We start from the raw sequence: 20,238 nt of genomic DNA on the forward strand, positions 1-20,238 counted from the left end.
AAGTAAGTTAGGAAGTGATTACACCACCAAATTGGAATAAGTCTAAAGTTTGCATTTTGGCAAGTGGTAATCCCACTTTCTGCCATCCCTCAGCTACATCCCCAACCACAGTCGTTCATTCAGACCTTGAATGGAACTACCAGAGCTGCTGTTTTTTTTTTGTGTAACTCAGAAACTAAATTCCGCACTAGCGTACCTGCAGGCGTTGTGGTGCCTGAAAGCTAGGTTTACGGCTTATGCTGCTAAAGCAAGAGTAGCAAGAGTTTGACAGGCCTTAGCTGAAATGTTTGAGGGTTTTTTTTGTCTTCTTAGCTGTCCTCTTAATCTTGATTTTCAGTTATCTTGCTGTGCTCCTGTGTAGGCTACTTTAGTGTTCCCGTCTCATTAGATTGTGCATGGGCAGTATTTTTAGAGCACAGGGCGTGTAGAAGTGGTGCTGCGTGTGAGAGTGTCGGGACTGTACAAACACCAGACCCACAACAATCTCTGTGAAAAGTTTTGTGCCCTAGCAACACACGAGGAGAGCTCTAGTGCTTGCTGTTGCCGGCACAGGGCTGCCAAAGAGAGTCAGGTTCTCCAAACTGATGAGCAGCTGTTTACACGAGGCTTGATCAAGAGCCGATCACTTATCCATCGAGATCGGAGCGGGGTTGTACTTGATGTGAAGTAGTTGATTGCTCAAGTTGCTTGAAAGTTGGATTGGTCTCTCCACAAATCAGTGAAAACGTACTTGCAGTTCTGTCTTACAGCTTTGATTCAACATAGATGATGCTGTGGTATTCTTTTAAAGATTACCCTTTCTTTTGCATGTTTATCTTTCTTTTCTTATTTATTTTTCATTATTTCTTTTTCCTGTCAGTTCATTTATAAGGAGGAGGTAGATTTGTGTGAAATGAGTGAATGTGTTGCACTTTAGGAAATGCAATGTCTTTTAAGGTTTGTCTTTTGATCTAAAAAAGTGCAAACAATATCTATCAAAAGAGGAATATATATGCACAACAGGACATACGAATGTTGGACTTTATTTAAAATAATATATTTACATTTTTTACATTTACATTACATTTTTTTTTTGGTATAACATTTTTTCCATAAAAGGTGTTTGGTTTCTATTTGCTCTCAGTGTACATGATCTATCTGCTCTACATTCTCTACTCATTAGTGATTGTTCTCAGCTCTTGTTACCTCAGCATTGAGAGCTCCATCAAACCTGCTGTGAAATATTTATTGCAGCATGGGACATGCCACATGGCTCAAGCCACCATAGCCTGGCTCATCCACCCTCTATCCTTTCATTCAGGCTTTCATCTTGGTACAGTATGTCATAGTGGCTCTTCCGATATTTTAATTAATTGTTTTTTTTTTAGGCTAAACCCTGTCCAAGGTGGTTTTATGATGTTAGTAATGGAGGGTTGACTAATTTCAGCCCTGGAGAATCTCGTTCCTAACATGACCAATCTTGCCCGTGAGAGGCCGAATCATGGTTGCCCATCTGGAGAGCCATTAGGCATGTTGTTTATAATGTCGCCAGTGATGACTAAAAATATGAGCTCATTTGCATAACGTAAATCCCCAGGTAATATTGGGTGAGCTTTTCCCACCTCCCCCTTTGTTGACATCTGTTATATAAATGTTTTCTTTCAGCCATTAGGGCTGTCATGGATACAGTGCCATCATGTCTGGCAGAATGATCATATAGAATCAGAGAAAGTGGGTGGTGCCTTCATTTGTGTTGTTTTTGATGGCTTTGCCCCTGTGGTGCTGTAATGACCCTTTAATCAGAGACTGTGTACTTCTTCATCCAACAGGATGTACATCTTCTTTTTTTTTTTTAGTGCTGACATTTTAGATGACTGTTGAGTTTTTTTTAATGTTCTGTGTGTGTGGTTGCATCATTAGCTTGTGCATTAGAAAGGTCAAGTAAATGTGTAAGACAAAGACGTAATGGACGGATGCGGAGGACTAATCTATACCTTCATGATGGACGTAGAGAAGAGTGGCGACAGCACTGTCCATGACTGCACAGCACTGCATTGCCTCTGTGGAGGGTGGGGGCTTGGAGCTTTCTCACAGGCCTTTATTGATGATAGGACTGCTAGCAGGAGCAGGAAACCTATCCCTGTACATTTAGTCGCAGCAACAGTTGTTCAACTGTTTTTGACTGACCAAGACCCGCTGATCTGCACTCTGAAAACTCATTTCAACTACTGAAGAATGAAGGTGAAAGCACTCAAAAAAAAAAGAAAAAAAAAGCCAGAACTGAAAATGGACCCACTGCTAACCTATCATATCAATAACAGCAGCACAAATGTGTCTTTTTATGTTTGTGAGTCATATCAATTTGCAGTCTTCTGTTGCAAACAAAAGTATTAAATATGACTTCAAAATGAAGGATATTATTTTTGTCCATTTGATTTCGCTCCATTGAAATGAGGTTATGTATAGCATGCACTGTGGGACCTGTAAGATATGTCTGAGACGGATGTAAATACCTTCCCATTAGCCTTGATGTGCTGAGTGTTAAGCTCATGGCCATAGCTGGTGCTTCATGCTAAATCAGCTGCTAGAGCAACGTGGCACCAAAAGAATGTCCCCTGCAGTCACTTCCAGGCCCTTTACGTGGTTTGTTTCTGTTAGTCTGGAATCCCAGTCTGCTTGTGTAGCTTGTCGACTATGCAAAACAAACTGCCATGGCTACAGCAACCAGAATCCCAAAAGATTCTGTGCAGGGCATTAACTATGAGTAGGTTGAGATGCTAGCCACATTTAAAAAGTAATTCAAATGGATCAAACAAGTGGTGGGTTCAAACAGTTTTAGAAATGTGGCCTGAATGGTCTCTGAAAACACATTAGCCTTTTGTTCTTGTCACACACATTCATTTGTAACTGTATCTCTTAGCGTGCTGTGGCTGTGTACAGGTGGCCTGGGTAATTGGGGCATGCTGCTCCCGCATCGTTCCCTTTTATGTTTAGAGCAAACAAATAGAAATGGACCTTTCACTTTTGACACCGCACTGATAAGGTAATCAATGAACCGTGGTTCATTGTTGAATGAAAGATATGGGAGTGTGTTTGATGGTGTGTGTGTGCACACATGTTAAATATTTAAAGCTTCCTATCTCTGTTAAATATGCTGTGTAGCCTTGGGTTTTGAGAGAGCTTTCACTTTAAAAATGATATTTTTGACAAATAAATGTTATTTCAGCACATATAAAGCCTACCAGCCAGACTTGATTGTTGCTTGCATTTCTGTTCAGTATTGTATTTTGCAACATAATTCATGCATGACAAAATGATGAAACCATGAAATAGTTTTGATAAGGTGCAATTTTACATGTTCCACATCTAAAGATAGTATATCTAAACCGTGTAGAATCAGACATTTCTCACGAGAATAACTTTTCCCCCCCAGTCTATTACGGAGTTGTCAATTGGCAGCATGATATTAGTGACGGAGCATGAAGGAACCTGTCGATAGGTGTGTGTGTGACCAAAGCAGGGCCGTGTGACATTGAAGGAGGAAGATGATGTGCATACCCAGATCTTCTCACTAGATCCTTCACCGTACCATCATTTGCAGGAGTGCAGTGTCAGCCACACGTACAGGAACGTTCCAGAACACGTAGGAGCTTCAACGTTCCCGAACACGTAGGAGCTTCTCTCTCATGACACTCACACAAATGCCTCAGAGAGGCAAATTTGACGTCCTCGGCGTGAGACGTCTCAGCAGTGTGTGTGCCGTCTCATGGAAACGGACAGGACCGTTGCACACGTAGCCGTCGGTTCCTCGCCATGTCTGTGCACGGTGGATTCTTCAGTAGCAGGACCTCAGAGACGTCACATGGCTCCTCCAGTTATTCTCTTTTATATTGTGCATGAACAGTGAGGTCTCCCAGGTGCTAAACCCTGACTGAACCTAGGGCTGCATTTACAATCCACGCTCTTCATGTACATAAACCTAATGTAGCATGAGAGCTCTGAACCAATGCCTGTTTGATGCTGAGGGGGAACATGGGTGAGTTAGTCACACCCTGCATTCTCTCCAGTGAACATTTGTTATTGTAAACACTGAATAAAGTGTTTTGCAGTGTCACTAACAAAAAGGAGATCACAACTATCTTTTTAGAAAAGGCCAAAGTGGCTAAAATGTGTGGCTGCCTCATATTCAACTGAACACATAACCAACTTAGATGTTTGAACTGGCTTGTGAATCTGGGGCTGGCCCAGTGCATAATGAGTGTGCGTTCTCCAGATTTTTCCCGCACGTGCTGATTGGCTGAGGCCTGTCTGCCAGCTCGGCTGACCCACTCGATTCGTCAGCTCAAAAGCGATGCCCTTCTTGTACTGATAGAGTGGTTACAAAGGTGGCTGCCTGACTCATTTTTCTGTGAGGTATCGATGTGCAATCAAGGTTTCCTAGTGAAATCCTGCTAGGTCCTCACACTGGCTGCAGTCTATCGATTCGTCCCAGCTTGGGATGGATTATTATGGCGCTGCTTTTCGTTAGCACCAAAGAATAATGGTGAGCTTGGAAATAGTCTGAACCCAACAAAATTGGCTTTAGCTTAAGTAAATAATAAGTAAAAACTAAGTCTAGTAGAAAAATCGTGTTTTTGTTGTATGGATATTCTAATGATCATTTAGGCTGTAACTTTACAAACAATGGAATAAACAAACATTAGAGAGTGACTAAAGTCTTAGTACTAGGTGTGTCATATGATGCACATATCTAGTAAGTTAAAAGAACACAATTGGCTTTTCTGCATGTTCTATGGGTGTTTAGCTTGTGTGATCATTTGGCTAATATGCATGCTTAGTTCTTGGCTTTCTGAATGTGCTGTAGTGCAATCTTCAGATGTACACTACACAGCGGACTGCTGGAATGACGTATTCACACCACGTGACGTGGCACACCATACCAAACCGATGTTTTTGTGTTAGTAGTGGATGATCCAGAGAACTTGGTGCGTGATTTTTTCTTTTTGTTTGAAATATATTATTAGTCTGGCACTGGTGCAGAGATGCAACTACAGCGCCGTATCAGTGCTGGCAGACACCTGTTTGTGTTATTCTGATGTGAACTATACAAGAAGTGTAAATTGGTATTGCTGGATCTGGTTGGGTTTAAATTGTTCTAGATGAGGAATGAGTGCTAACTTGCTTTCCAACGTCTTTGTATTTTCTTTGTCCTTTGGCGCATTGCTCGCTCTTCTTTCAACCTGTCCAGCTGTTTTTGGGCGTGATTCTGTGATGCTGGTGGCCCACTCCCACTCCAGCTGTTTACTGGCTTTCACATCTCGGACAGACAGAAGCCGACGAAGCCGACCTCAGTAAGGAGCTGGTGGCTGCCGGAAGCCACGTAGCCTGGTTTCACAGAGTCTGTTACAGAGATAAAACGAAGGCCCCATTTAATGCGCATTTATGTTCCTGCTTGGCCCGTGTTTCATCACGGTCTTCATTGGAGAAATGAGAAAAAAAGATGTAGATAGGGGAAGATGCTGCCTACACTAATCAATAGGGTTGTTTTGTAGTCTCCACTTGTGTGTCAGAGGACACTGCTGTCTCTGCCCTGCGTAAAGGAACAGGCCCATTTCAACAGTAGAGGGGGTTCTGCAGGGTGATTCTTTGCTGGACAGTCTCATCAACAGGCGCATCAGCTGCACTGTAATCGGGAGTGTCTGGGGTGTTGTTGTCCTCACCCGTCCAGTTTGTATTTCTTAAGAACTGGAGAGCCTAATAATGGTTTCCAGCCATTCATGGGTAATAATACTCAGCACCAGCTCAAAGGGAGAGGGTGGAGTGGCACCTCCTGTCGTGTCCGTCGTCAGCTCCACAGTCTAATTGGCTTCCCGCTGCATATCACAGAGGTAGCCAGCCTGTGCAGCGGAGCTGATGCTGTCCTACTGGTCCCAGTATCTCTGCATCTGGGAAGCTGAACGCCAACTGGACGGTTACACGCGTAAGTCAGAGACGTTGGACCGGTTGTTGGTCCTCAAGCCATTTAACCCCATTTCATCCACCCGCTTGTGTCACCTTTTCTTCATCACTGTCACTCTCGGATCACTGACATTCTTCGTCTAATTTCACACAGATTGAAATAATAAGCTTCGTCGGCATGGCAACGTAATTTACATGAAGCCGTGTGAGGTTGCTGAGGTCTCTGCATACAATCATGCAGATTTGTTTGTCATGGCTTTGTTAAGGCATATTTATATGCAGATGAAGACATTTAGCTGCTGTTAAATCATAAGCGCACATTTATTGGGGGGCTCACGTTGCACCATTTTGCTACTATAAAGATGCCCGCATCCAAATCCTTTTCAACTTTAACCACTTACAAAATTTTTTGCTACTCAGGAGGGGGGGGTAAGAGAATAGAATAACCGTGCAGATGTTCCCTGGAGTCTTATAGCAGCACTCAAATCCTCATCCTCAAAGAGACAGAAGCAGACACTCCACGACAGACAGGTGTAATGTGTGGGTGCTTTTGCTTCCTTTTGGCAATGATATTATGTTATTAGATATGTTAGTTCTATATCTTTCCATTAAGCAAGCTGAACTGTATCTCACACAGTTTGAGGAGGAGGGAGGGATGTTTTGTGTGTGTTTTTGTAAGGTCTGGTGGCCTGCACATGAAGTGCCCACAGGAACTTGGTTTTTAGTCTCTTACATTGCTTGTGTACTTATAACAACGTGTAATTAGAAATGTGACTGATTATTTGGTGTCATTGGTACTAGGCAATGTAAGCTGATGGCTTTTGGGGGGGGGGGGGGGGGGGGGGGGGGGGCTTCCTTCAAAAAATCCCAACCAGATATAAAAGGGGAAAGCAAAAAAAAAAGTCTTAATACATTAATACACTGTTATGCATTAACAATTAACCATTTGTTAAATTGAAACTTGCCACCATCAATAATCAAAACAAACACACAAGATTTGTTACGTTTCATAAAAACCTTTTAAAAACACTTAACCTAAAATACAATTGTAAGAAGAACAGGAAGTTTGTGACCCCTGCAAATGGGATATGGGAGACGGTGTTTTAATATTACTCACAATTATTTAACAAACAGCAGTGTTTGCAAAACACACATACTTTATTTTATTTTAATGTTAATGTTGTAAACACAGTGTGGCTGGGCTCAGTTATTCTAGTCAATTCAGTTTTGGCATTGAACATAAAAAATCACCTTGATGTTTACTACAGAATTCTGTTCGAATGCAATATGACCCAATAAAGCAGAATTCAGAAGAACTCCCAAGAAATGTTGTTGTGCATAAGACTGAAAATGGTCAAGAAGCAATTTCTGAAGCACCACATCTGTCTGCAATCAGCCAAATAGTTTGCAAAAATAGAATTAATGAGAGGAAATACAACAATGTTGTTACTCTCCCATGTTGTCTACAAAGATCAGTGCAAACACTGAAAAAAATCTGTGACAGCTGAGGATCTGCAGACGTCTCTTGCACTTGATGCCTTGTGTTCACGAGTGTGCACTAAAGACAAAATAAAGATAGGTTGAAATGGGCCACCTGGGTTTTCTTTAGCTCTAGAAGAACTGTGTTCTAGAATGTTCTGGAAACAACAGAACAACAGACAAACCCCAAACTGTGATGCATGGTCGAGTTGTGTGGTGGTGTGGGGAGCATTGTGAGGTAACAATGAATTGTATTTGTATATCCTGATGCTCTGTAGCTTCAAAGTTCTGAAGTTCAAAAATTCTAAAGTTTCATGTTTTTGAATGGTCAAGTCAGAGCTCTTACCATGAAACAGCAAAGCTATATATACTGAAAATATATAGTTTTGTGTAAATGAATGTGCTGGAATGCCCCCTAACTGCTGAACCAGACTCATCAGCAGCTGCAGAACACACTTGGTAAATAATTGCAGCCAGTTTGTTGAAGAATGGAATGACCAGATGCAGGTGCTTGAGCAGAATGAGCTTTTATTGACAGACCAGGCAGACAAATCTGAAGGCCAATACAAAAAGAGCATCACCCAGGCAGAGATCAGACTATGGCGAACAGACTACCACAGGCTAGACAAGGACATGGGATCAGTAAACCCAGGCACAGACTCGCAAAGACGAGAAGACAGACTGAGCAAACATGGCTCAGTAACTCTGGGTAGAACACGGGAGACTTCACAGTGAGCCGAGGGAGCGAAGCTGCATATGTGAGAAGGATAATGAGAGGGCAAGTGCGAGGGCGGAGTTAGCGGCTGGAAGGATAATGAGAGGGTAAGAGCAAGGGCGGAGTTAGTGGTTGGAAGGAGAATGTGAGTGTAAGAGCGAGGGCGGAGCTAGTGGTTGGAAGGAGAATGTGAGTGTAAGAGCGAGGGCGGAGCTAGTGGTTGGAAGGCTGGCCCATCTGAGCGCCCATATGTATAAAGTTCATATGTATAATTAGTGACCTTGTTCTTTTCCTCTTTTCCTTTTTGGCACTATAGAATATGGAATATACTTTTTGGTAAATAAGGCTGTAAGTTAGACTGAAGTTGTTATGATGAAGTGAAGGAGCCTTTCATGCAGTGATCCAGATCACTTCAAAAGTTCTCCAACATTTCACTCAACCATCAACCAGGAGGATTGGTTGTTGATTAGCTGCAAAGTGGCTTGGGAAATCCTCCTCACAGTCTTAGAGCCCGTTCTCAATCTGAAGGGAGCATGTTTTATCTGTTGGCTGGAATCCAAGAGCAGTTAACAGCCCAGGTGTAGTGTGCCCAGTGGACTGCCAAGCACAGCGTGAAAACCATTCTTTCAAAGTAAATATAAATACTGGTTCTCTTGACATTACACCTTTTTCATTGTGTCACACATGACATTCAGACAATTAATACTTGTCCATGGGCAATAATTTGAGACGATACTTTTTTTTTTTTTTTTTGGCTTTTTAGTGTCAAAATGACAAAGAAATTATTTGTATTTAACTTAGTAACTTACTGAAAGTTAATTGTTTCTTCATTTTCTGCTGGAGTGACCATTATGTTGTTGACTACCTGTATGTATCAGATAAATATAGCTCCATCTATAGCATTGTAGCTTCATTAGTTCAGCCTGATTCAAATATGACGTAGAGGTAAAGATAGCCCATTGTAATGAACAGCAGCAGTTGGAGTTCTGAGACACTTGATTTTACATGACTGTGTATGTTGGTGCTGTTCCTCTTAGTGACTGTCATCAACTTTGTTTGAACATTCATATCATTACTTTGGTCTGATGTTTAGAAGGAAACCGAAAGAAAAAAGTCAATATGGAGTAACTGAAAGGAAGGAAGCAGCTATCAACCGTTAGGCACTTCTCTTCTGGAATACATTTCCTTAAAATTCATGAAAGACATTTTCGATTAAAACTCACTCCCACAGCTGCTGAGAGACAACATTCGCATCACAGGCATGTCACACAGAGACGATTCGTTAGGTTTTTCCGTATCTGCAAACCATATGGTGCTGCTGGCTTAGACAACTCTAGCTCCTGTTGTGTGGTGCTCGAAATTCAGAGTAGTTTTTTATACTCAGTTATGGCCAATTCTTACATATTAAGGAATATTATATTCCTTTAATATTTAATCTTTTACTTATATGCCCTCAAAAAGGCATTCTGAATTTGTAATTTTCATTAAATTAGGTATACATGTCTTGTCAGTTCCTTCAGCAGGATGTTTTGCTCAGTATTCATGGTGCTTGTAGGTTACGACATAACCTTTTCCAACATGATATTGCTCACCTGCCATGGTTTTCTGGTATTTTTGTCTACCTGGTATGATTTAATTATTCAAACTATATATCTGGTGCAGTTTTTCATTAATTTTCAGAAATATTTGATATTAGTAGATTTCAGTTCAAGTGAACATGCTTAAGAAAACATGGTATATTGAATGTTAGCAGAATGCTCTATTCTGGCTGTGCCTCTACCCTGGTTCACAAGCGTTCGTCTTTAACATGTTGCTTATGTTTGGCTTACGTGTTTGGCTTATGTTTGCGGAAGTTTGCAAACAAAGGCCAATTTTCCCAGTCTACTGATCAATGGACTACCCAACTTCCCACACTTCTAAACATCACATGTATCTCACGGACAATAAACCAGCGGGTGGGCAAGTCACAGGAGAGAACGGCCTGCTGCATCGCTGATGAATTCTGAAGGCGGCGGCATGAAGGAATAATAATGACAAAAAAGCTTCTTTCCTCAGACAGACCTACGCTTGCCAGATGCACCACGCTTGATCCGGATTAAGGCACAGGCAGCGGGTGCAGAGCAGACCAAGAATAGCACAGCCTTGATTGTATCAATAAGCTTCCATCAGAAAGAGCTCGAAGGACAGGACTCCAGAACCCCCCCCAAATCGTGTGAGAATAAACTATGTGGTGAGATGCAGATGGAAGTGACTGGCAGAGGAAATGGGTTGGGAAATCTTCACTTGTAAGGAATCCTGTGCTTGATAATGAGCATTGGTTCAATAAAATGTAAATCAAAACTAAGTTTGAAGAGAATGAAAGGAAATCCAAGTTTGTTGTTCGTTTAGCAAGTCCAAGATGGTGAGAAATAGGGGTGCACGATATGGACTAGAATTACGATGTGCGATAACATTGTTGGATATCCCGATATCGATGTGAACCACGATAAATTAAGATTAAAATACAGAGATGTAGTGTCTCTCTGAACAGCAGCACGTTAATTAGTTTTTTTTTTACTGTGTAATGAATCCAGAATAATTCCAAATATTTTGCAGGTTTATTCAACAATAGATTCAATCTAGGTTTATACTTTCACGAGTGACCGTAGCGCGACTCCGCACACCTCCGCGAGCGACGGAAGCATTTAATCTTGCCGTGTCACATTCTTTGCAGTGTTGTCCGAAACGATATGTAGGCCTAGTAGTATAGAAAAAACACCCCTCAAATACAGGGGAATGAACATTTACCTGACCAATTTTAATGTTGCTTTGTGTATCAGGTTTGAAAAGTGCTGGAATTTAGGCTAAAGTACTTGAAATTGTAACTACTTCGTTTCACAACAAATATCTGTCTGACTGAACAGTTCTCTTGTAATTACATTAACAAATACGAGCCTCTTGTAATTCCAGGACGAAACATGAAAGAACATGAAGACGTTAAGATTGGGCGTTTTGAAAATAAACAACCATTAAATAATGTGATAAAAAAAGCGAATTATTTCGAATCATTTAGAATATATGTATAAATATTTAACTCAATTAAGTTTAACGAGCTGGAAATTATTGAAATGGACCTTGAAAGTGACGTACAAGTGCTTTAATTCCACCTTGTATAGGTGTATGAACCCGGCAAACATGACTGTTCTCATTGCGCTGAGACGCGGCGCGTGCGAACTTACAAAATTCGAGAGGTGCACGACCTCGTGAATCGACAGCGCGCGAGACCATCGCGCACGGGCGAAGCCACCGTGATTACGTTATTTACGTTATCACTCTGCCTCTTGCCTACTTACGTCACGTGATCATAGTCTGCAGCGCGAATAGCTCCCTCTATTGCTGGACGAGGATAATGCAATTTGAGTTTGCTGTTATTCAAGGAGTTATCGTGGCTCTTTCGATGTGTTTATCGTGAAACTTCACATCGCGATAACGATAAAAATACGATTCATCGTGCAGCCCTAGTGAGAAACAAGGGAAGGTTTTTAACTGGGTGGAGCCCCATAGCTCCATAGCAGCCTTTAGAAATGATCAGTCTACATGATATTTGGTCATGGTCACTTTGTCAGATTAGGTGATCATAGTGCCATAAATTCTTGACAGGTCTTGGTTGGGAAGCTAGCAACACTACATATTTGTCACCGACCTGTCATCGTTCACGCACTTGCATGAGTTCACAGGGGGAGGAGGGTCAAGAAATTGTCAATCATGGCCATCAAGAGAAAGTAGAACTTGTCAAACTATGCAGGAAAAAGCACAAAATTTTGACAGGCTAGGCTCTTCATCAGGGTGTCATGGGATGTCCCAGACGCCACTTCTTTGTTCTTCAGTTACGTCACACTACAAGGCCTGTTCCTCGTTCATTGTGACTACTTGCGCAGTTACATTAGCAAGTGCAAATGATGAAAAACAAGGGAATATATTGATATTGGTCACAGAGCCTCCAGTAAACTTTCCTATGTTTCCTGTCAACATAAATATAGCACATGATCAAAATGTTAATGTCCAAAAACGAATCCAAATTTTACTGCACATAGGACTCAACTGATAGGACTGTAAGAGAGTGCATTGCAAGAGAGTACATATATATTATACGAGAGTATATATAATATATTATAAAGCAGGTTTAAGGATGTCATAATTAGCATTTTTTTAAGGTCTACAAATGCTAATATATACTTGTGCCATATATTCAGAATGATGCTAGGGTGCTGCTTAATGAATCATGTACCACTAGAAGCCTGTTTGGGGCTGTCTTCTGAAAATGGGCTGAATATGAAGAAGACGTTTCTCACAGATAGAAAAGTTCTATTCATCTGTACCACAATGGATGGTGAGTAAATCTATGAAGGCCTAAGATGACTATATTTTTCATGCTGTTGAGAATCATGACTTAACCATCTTAGTCAATACCACTTTAAGAGATAAATATTGCATTGAATTGAGCAATATTCATGTCAGTCTTTCCTCTTGGTACTGTTGCCTCAGTTCAGAGGAGAAGCGAAGTCAGAAGTCAGGAAGCCTGACATTAGAAGTGAGGAGCAGAACTTCAGATGAATTTGTGGTTGTGTGTTGTCTGGATGTTGCTTTTGTACTGTTGAATGACTGGGAAAAACAAACAAAAAAAACCCACCACTTCGTTATTATTATTATTATTGTTGCTGTTGTTGTTGTTGTTGTTATTAGCAGCAGCAGTAGTAGTAGTAGTAGTAGTAGTAGTAGTAGTAGTAGTAGTAGTAGTAGTAGTAGTTTGTTTTTATTATAAATTAGCAGTCATTCTATAATTAGTTATAATTAGTTCCCTTCAACAAATTCCCTCCTTGAAATGCATCTTAAATAGAGTTTACAGCCTCCCAAAACATCATTTTGTAAATTGTGTAATGAAATGCATACACATTTACCATCACGTCATGTTTATGTAATATCCTGTTTAAGAATGTTTCACATGTTTAAGAAATGTGAAAAAGAAAAGCAGACCTTTAGAGCAGCAGTCCAGTGGCTCACTGGTGTAAAGGATCACTGTCTTCAGTGATCTACTTTTAGATAATATTTAGGTTACTTCTTTCCTAACAGGTAGAGGTAACACCTTCCAGTCCTGTGATGTCTGACACTTACTGGTAGTGGTGTTGACCTCTTATATACAGGTCATGGTATCTCGGCATGTAGAAACGTTTTGTCCGGGTCTGTGGAGAGTTGAGACTGGTTCTGCTCTACTGCTCTGGCAGAAAAAAAAGTTTGACTTGCCATGCGCTAGTTTGGCCAGCGGATCACACAAATTCAGACTGCAGTGCTTTCACTGGCTTTATTTCCTGCTGTGAAGCTTGTTTGCCCTTTATACCCGACTGAAGGAATTGTGTCATCATCGTGTATCACACTGTGATTATCTGATATATTTTGTCATGAAGCCTTGCTGGTTATGGATATCATGGCAGGCATTTGGCATGAGAGCCCTTGCCACTCAACATGCCTGAGAATCACTTCCAACTGTGGTGGCTGATGTCGAACTGGTCAAAATAAGAGCAAACCCAATTCCAGCTCCAACCACTGCTGTTCACCCTAACCAGCACTACACACCCACCTGTTCAAACAACATTCATTAGTGGTTAAGCCATTTGGTGTTGTGGTGAATCTTCAACAAAGTGATTAAATTTTTTGGAGCAACAGTGGAGTATGAGTGGAGGAAGTGATTTCAAGTGCTGTGGAGTTCCAAGATGTTCAAAGAACATTAACAAGTCTACAGAACAGTATAAACCTACAGTATGTGGGCATCATGACATGAGACTCCTTGAGTAATCTTTGTCAGCATGGTTGTCCATTTAACGTCTATCTTTGAGTCTCTTCCCTGGCCGTGCCTTATTGAATTTACAGGCAGATTTTGCCCTCAGCTTACTAATTAGGGGTCTGGATCTGGGTCTTTGCAAAGTGGCTTTGTGACTGACCATGCAAACTAAAATGAGTGCTGTGTGTAAATTGGTGACTTTGTGTCCTCTTCACCTTTAAAGAAATTGACATTATTTTGGTTGGTTTAGTAGAATTGTTGAAGTACACTCTGAAAATGTTAATGATATGCCTGTGATTCGAGCGGCTCTTGAAGAAATCTTGATATTTTATAAAACCAGTTTTTGCTATTTTACTATAGGAAACAATATACCTTTTTGTTTTTTAAAAACTACTTAGTGATACTTATTTAAAATTGCACTGTTTTGCACGTAAACCTGCTCTAAATTGTCATTTGAAATTGCACTTGGGCCATTCAATAATCAGTTGATAAAGCAATTGACAACTAAGCAGCCTATTAATTAATCAATTATGACATCACAGGCAATGGATGAATTATAAATTATTATTATGATGAATAAAAACAAAACCGTACATGGGATTTGCTCATTAGTGCTAATGAAGAGAGACTCATCTGATAAATAAAAATGCTAATAAATGTAAAAATTTATATTTGCATGATGTGATAAATTATAACAATATCAGTTAATTCCAATACATTCAATAACTGGTTATTACTAATATGACAACCACTAAAAACAGCAGATCGAAGTTGTAGCATTATACAGTGTCATGTACAGTTGCACTGTTCTTTGCATTCTAATATACTTGAACTGTTTGTGCCTCTGCTGTTTGTCTCAGTGTGGCGCTGTAACCTGGAGAAACTGCATTTCATTCCTTATACCACACGGCTGTGGAAAGAACGGTTGACGAACATGACTTTGGCTTGACTTTGACTGTGTTTTACAAAACTTCTTTACTATACTAAGAAATGCTAGGAGAAGTCCACAGCTATCACTTTTTCCTTCATTTTGTTTTCAGAGCAGAATTATAGCATTGGTGAATTTTTGTCCTGATAAAAATGACTACAACACACAAAAAATGGGTAAAATTGACTGGATGCCAAAACGGTGAACTATTGTTTTAATTTGTTCAGTTGGCAGCATGAAACATTTGAAATTGACCCGCGCTGGGAAATTAAATCTGTTTTGAAGAGGGTCACCTCCCTATTCACATGTGTTGTAGTGCCCCAGAATGATCAGACCATAATCATTCATCTCTGACCTTCTGGCTAAATCCTTCTAAGACTTCTCTGTTTAGTCAATACGAGGAGGAGATATGGGTCATATTTATGCCATTGCTAAGTTGAAAGACGGATACAGTAAATTAACACTTGTGTGATACTAAGTGAATATGCAGTACTAAGTGAATGTTCTCCTGCACCTTGTCAAACTGCAGAATGCTTTTTTCCTCCCAGTGAACATTAGTAAGGCATATAACCTGCCTTAAATGATTTATTAAAATGATTTTTTTTCGTTGATCATTTACCTGATGCATGTTAAACCCTAGAGCTTTAGGGCCACTGGTTTGTACGAGGGCAACACGTTTAAAACAAACAAACAAACAAAAAAAAAAACAAGTAAACTGAATTTCCTGTCAATTTGCTAATGTATACTTGGTATGAGATGGCCAGTGATTTAGATTTCACAGTCCATTTAAATAGCCATCTCGTTTTGTTTTACCATGCCTTTTAAAAAAGGGCTTAATGTGTCTGAAGATTCAATTCGATATATTCGAGAGTTCTAATCTATTAGAATAATTCCAATGTTTCTATCATGTTTCGCCATCTACTCCTCCATTGTTCTCGTCTGTGTGTGTACATTTGTGTGTCTGTGTGTGTAGACGTTTGTGTGTTTCACCTGTTCTTTGTCTCGTCAGTGTTATGTCACACGTGTTCGTTGCTCGTCATCGTCTTGAATGAGTCTTTTGTGTTCTCCATTCTCCACCGTTTTTTAAAATGTCTATTTTTAAACAACGCTCTCGTCTCTGCGTGACTCACCTCACATTGTTACAGTTTCAGTGTATATATGGCAATAAATCATATAAAACCCCCTACCCTCCAAAAATGGATTTTTAAATTTACATTCCATGGAAATTGAGTCTTGGCTAAAATAAACCCTTGGAATTATGTCTGAAATGTTAATGAACATGTGTAATTTGTTCCGAGGAGGTCACCAATGTCTTCCAAAGTAAAATCTGCTTTGGGAGGTCTTGATTGCTTATGAAAATGTCCAGCTCAATCCCTGGCACGGACATTTATTAGAACATGTTCTTATGTGAAGAATGCCAACTACCGAACAATTTTAAGCACGTTAATTACGAACCTAATTCTTATCATACACACTTTGCATACTGACCTATGTCTGGTTAAATATTTGAAATGGTCGTGCATTACCAAACGGGCGGCGTCCCTCCACCCTTCCCTGGCGTTGCATTACCTCTCAGCGCGCTACACCTGCACCAGATCCTCTACTCCTTTTCCATTAGACATACTTTGATTGTTTTCTCTCCAGCCAGAAAGGGATTACAAACAAACTTGTCAAAGACCAAATGAGTTTCCCTGACACCTCGCTGTGCACTACAGTTCCATAAGATGCTTTGGGGTAGGTCGGACACCAGAACATCAGGACACTAGATCCTCGTGGCATTAGGCCAGGTGCCAAGTCACTATCAAAACAGAACGTAATCAAGCTGAGCAGTGCCCAAGTTTAAGCCATTATTAACATGCCCCTCCAGCAGGTCCAAATATTTGTCTCCTTTGCACTTGGCATAGCCTTCCCCACACACTCATAGCACCTGTTTGTGAGGCTCAACCAGGCCGTGTGACAGGCACGACTGCAAGACTGAGCCCCTCTTAAACACTCATACCACTGCCATTGGCTGATTCTAAGGTTGATCGGCTTGCCTCTAACCTGCGTTTACTCTATCGTGCATGGCACAGAACTGACAGGAATACTCATAAAGCAGTTCGGTGGACTACTAATGTCTAATTTTGGAGTCTTTTTTTTGTTCCACAGCTGGAAGGTTGACCTGTATTTATTTCTTGTCATGCATGTCTGACACCCATTTTTGTTAACATGGTGTACTGCCTTGAAGTCCTCCAATCTCGATTTGTAATACATAACAGCAGTAACACAATCCTCAGGGGATCCGGGCCTGTCTTCTCCCAGGATGGGTGCCCGGGGTCATGTAAGGCGACATGAAGAGAAGGGTCATTGTCTTGCAGTCCACTAGCTCCCAGGTCATTGGTGTGTTTTTCTCCCCCTGCGTGACGCGCACCCCCTCTTCCCTCAGCTCGGTCTCGGGCGAATGCCAGCGGTCATTTATTGTCAGAGGTATAAATAGGATGGCAGGATCACTGAGGCAGGTGCTCCAGTCTGCAAGCTCAGCTTCCTTCTCCAACAGCAAGGCGGAGGGTCGAGCCGGCCACCCGAGCCCCGGCGAGAGACCGGAGAGACCTGCTCGCTGCACGGGCCACTCTCCCAGCTTGCTCCTTAGGCCAGACGCCCAGCAGATCTGTAACATGATCTGCTAGTGAAAGCTCGGCCGGCGCAGAGACCTCCTCTGTTGTGAGTTCACTGTGAATACAGGGCTCTTGTGCAGGCGAGCCTTTGACTGGGTGCACAAGAAAGCTACTGGGTGTCTGAGACTTCATTAAAGAGAAGCCTTCTGCATGAAGTTGTAGTGGTAGTGGATAGTTTACCAGACGATCTGGTGACAGGTTGAGGCAACAGGACCAGAACTGGAGTCCAAAAGTAATCCCATTTGTAGCGTGCCGATAATGAAGCAACAGGGCTGATAATGTCAGCAACACATGGTTCAATTGTATGGCTCCCCTCTGTGTATCTGTCCCGTTTTGTCTGGAGGTGGCCAGGCCTGTCTCCGCAGGCTGTGTGCTGCTAATCGTCGTGAAGGCAGCGTCTACGATATCCTGCAGCACACAGTAGGCCTGAAAAGCATTGCTGAGCACTGAGGAGTTATCTTGGGAGGCAGGCCCTCCCTCCATCATCCTGCCAACAGAGACAGTACAGTGAACCACGCTCTCCAGCAGATAAGCTGGCCAGACTGGGTCACTCTGCCAGACCTGACACACTGCTGTGAAACAGTAGATTCACATTACTCTGTGTTGCAGTGAAAACAGTTTCTGTAAACTTTCATCTTTATATATATATATATATATATATATATATATATATATATATATATATATATATATATATATATATATATATATACCTCCCCTGTTGTGAGTCCACTTATATTATATACATATAAGTCGTATCTTAATTAGTAATTTCTCATGCATTGCAGGTTATTTCTTTTTTAGCAGGTTGTTGTTGTTTTTGTTTCATTTTACCCCAATTTGTTCCCCTTTCATCCAAATGCATCATTTGAAGAGTAAAAAAGCATTATTACCTGCCAGTAGGAAAATAGATTTAATTGACGGTGCTGTGGTATTATAAAAAATGTACTACAGTTTCTTATGATTTTGGCTGTATTTTCATCATCTGTGAAAAAAAATGGGTTTAGCATTAGTCCAGCCATAGCAGTTCTCCTAAGATGCAGGTCCGAGAGCTATCTGGGTCAGCCAAACTATCTTCATGAATAAAAAGGCTGGTATTATTTTATTATAGAGAGCCGTGAGCAGGAATAATGTGTGGATCCATGAGTGTGGAAGTGGTGGGGGGATTGTTTGAGTTCTGTATTATTTCTTGCTCAAATCTTGCCCAGTGCAGGACGCCCATGCCTAATGTGTCAGGACGCCCAGTGCAGGACGCCCATGCCTAATGTGTCAGGACGCCCAGTGCAGGACGCCCATGCCTAATGTGTCAGGACGCCCAGTGCAGGACGCCCATGCCTAATGTGTCAGGACGCCCAGTGCAGGACGCCCATGCCTAATGTGTCAGGACGCCCAGTGCAGGACGCCCATGCCTAATGTGTCAGGACGCCCAGTGCAGGACGCCCATGCCTAATGTGTCAGGACGCCCAGTGCAGGACGCCCATGCCTAATGTGTCAGGACGCCCAGTGCAGGACGCCCATGCCTAATGTGTCAGGACGCCCAGTGCAGGACGCCCATGCCTAATGTGTCAGGACGCCCAGTGCAGGACGCCCATGCCTAATGTGTCAGGACGCCCAGTGCAGGACGCCCATGCCTAATGTGTCAGGACGCTCAGTGCAGCTACATGAAGGACCCGTCCTGGTGTCAGCTGCTGATATTCCAGCCCGCTTGATGCTTTCAGTAATATATTTAATTCTCTGCCATCACTGAGGCAGCAGAAGTGGGGGTGTTTGTGGGGAGAGACCCCGCCATGTTGCCCGGGCACAGATAACATGCCTCCATGTCGTTGAAGCCAGTCTTAAGTCGTTCTTGTGTACTTCTTAGACTTACACTGCATGTGGCATTTTTGTGCTAAACAAATGCAAATAACTTTCAGTTTCTCCATTAAATAAGATTTTGCTGTTGTCCAGAGAATTCATAGAAAACTGCCCCTATCTCCAATCTCCCATTAGTATATTTCTCGTTTGTGAAGGGCAAACTGCAGTCCATGTTTACAGAGGGCAGAGATCAAGTCTGATGTGAAAACAATTTGAACCCCCAAAATGTAATTTCCTGCTCGCGCCCCCCTCCCTGGGTGTTGGGGAGGCAGGTCTGCACAGGGGCTCGCTAAGAGAGCGCCTTGCGTAAACCTGGTGTCAGCAGTCTGCTAGCCCCACAGACCACTGGCTCACTGCCGAAGGTGAAGTTAATAACCCCAGGTACTGCAATCAGCCCTGATGATAGTGCTTTGCAATATGAGAGAATTGGTATTCATAGTGGCCACTGCAAACAATGAATTATTAAATACCTGCTTCTAAGCAAACTTCCCATTCTGTAGAGATGAGGAGGATGCTAGTGGGCTAAACGGTGGTGAGAGGGGAGAATGTAAAATGCCCCACTCCTCTGAAACACAATGGAGATGAGCATCTGCACCCAACACATAGGCTAGTTTTGGATAGCCTGTCATCTGTTTATGCTTAATGTGGAATTTATTGGTGCAGTTATTGGTATATTTGTCTTTTGAAATAGAAAATTTGTCTTTGTATTGAAAATTGTAAATATAGTAAACTGGAGCTTATTTGGGAATCCATTTTTTTGGAGAGTTGCTGAGACTCCTGTTCTTGTACTCTCATGATCTTGTGTGGTGCATGAGGAACATTGTTGCCAGTAAGCATTTATTTACTGGCCAAAAAT

The 20,238-nt window shown here is 41.7% G+C and overlaps 1 protein-coding gene across 4 annotated transcripts in view; it reads left to right on the top strand.

Annotated features, from left to right (window-relative positions):
* enox2 (ecto-NOX disulfide-thiol exchanger 2) overlaps nt 1-20,238 on the top strand; it is a 174,634-nt gene that overhangs the window by 1,134 nt on the left and 153,262 nt on the right. The window lies entirely within an intron of this gene.

This window comes from Brachyhypopomus gauderio, chromosome 5 (assembly GCF_052324685.1).
Source record: "Brachyhypopomus gauderio isolate BG-103 chromosome 5, BGAUD_0.2, whole genome shotgun sequence".
NCBI lineage: Eukaryota > Metazoa > Chordata > Actinopteri > Gymnotiformes > Hypopomidae > Brachyhypopomus > Brachyhypopomus gauderio.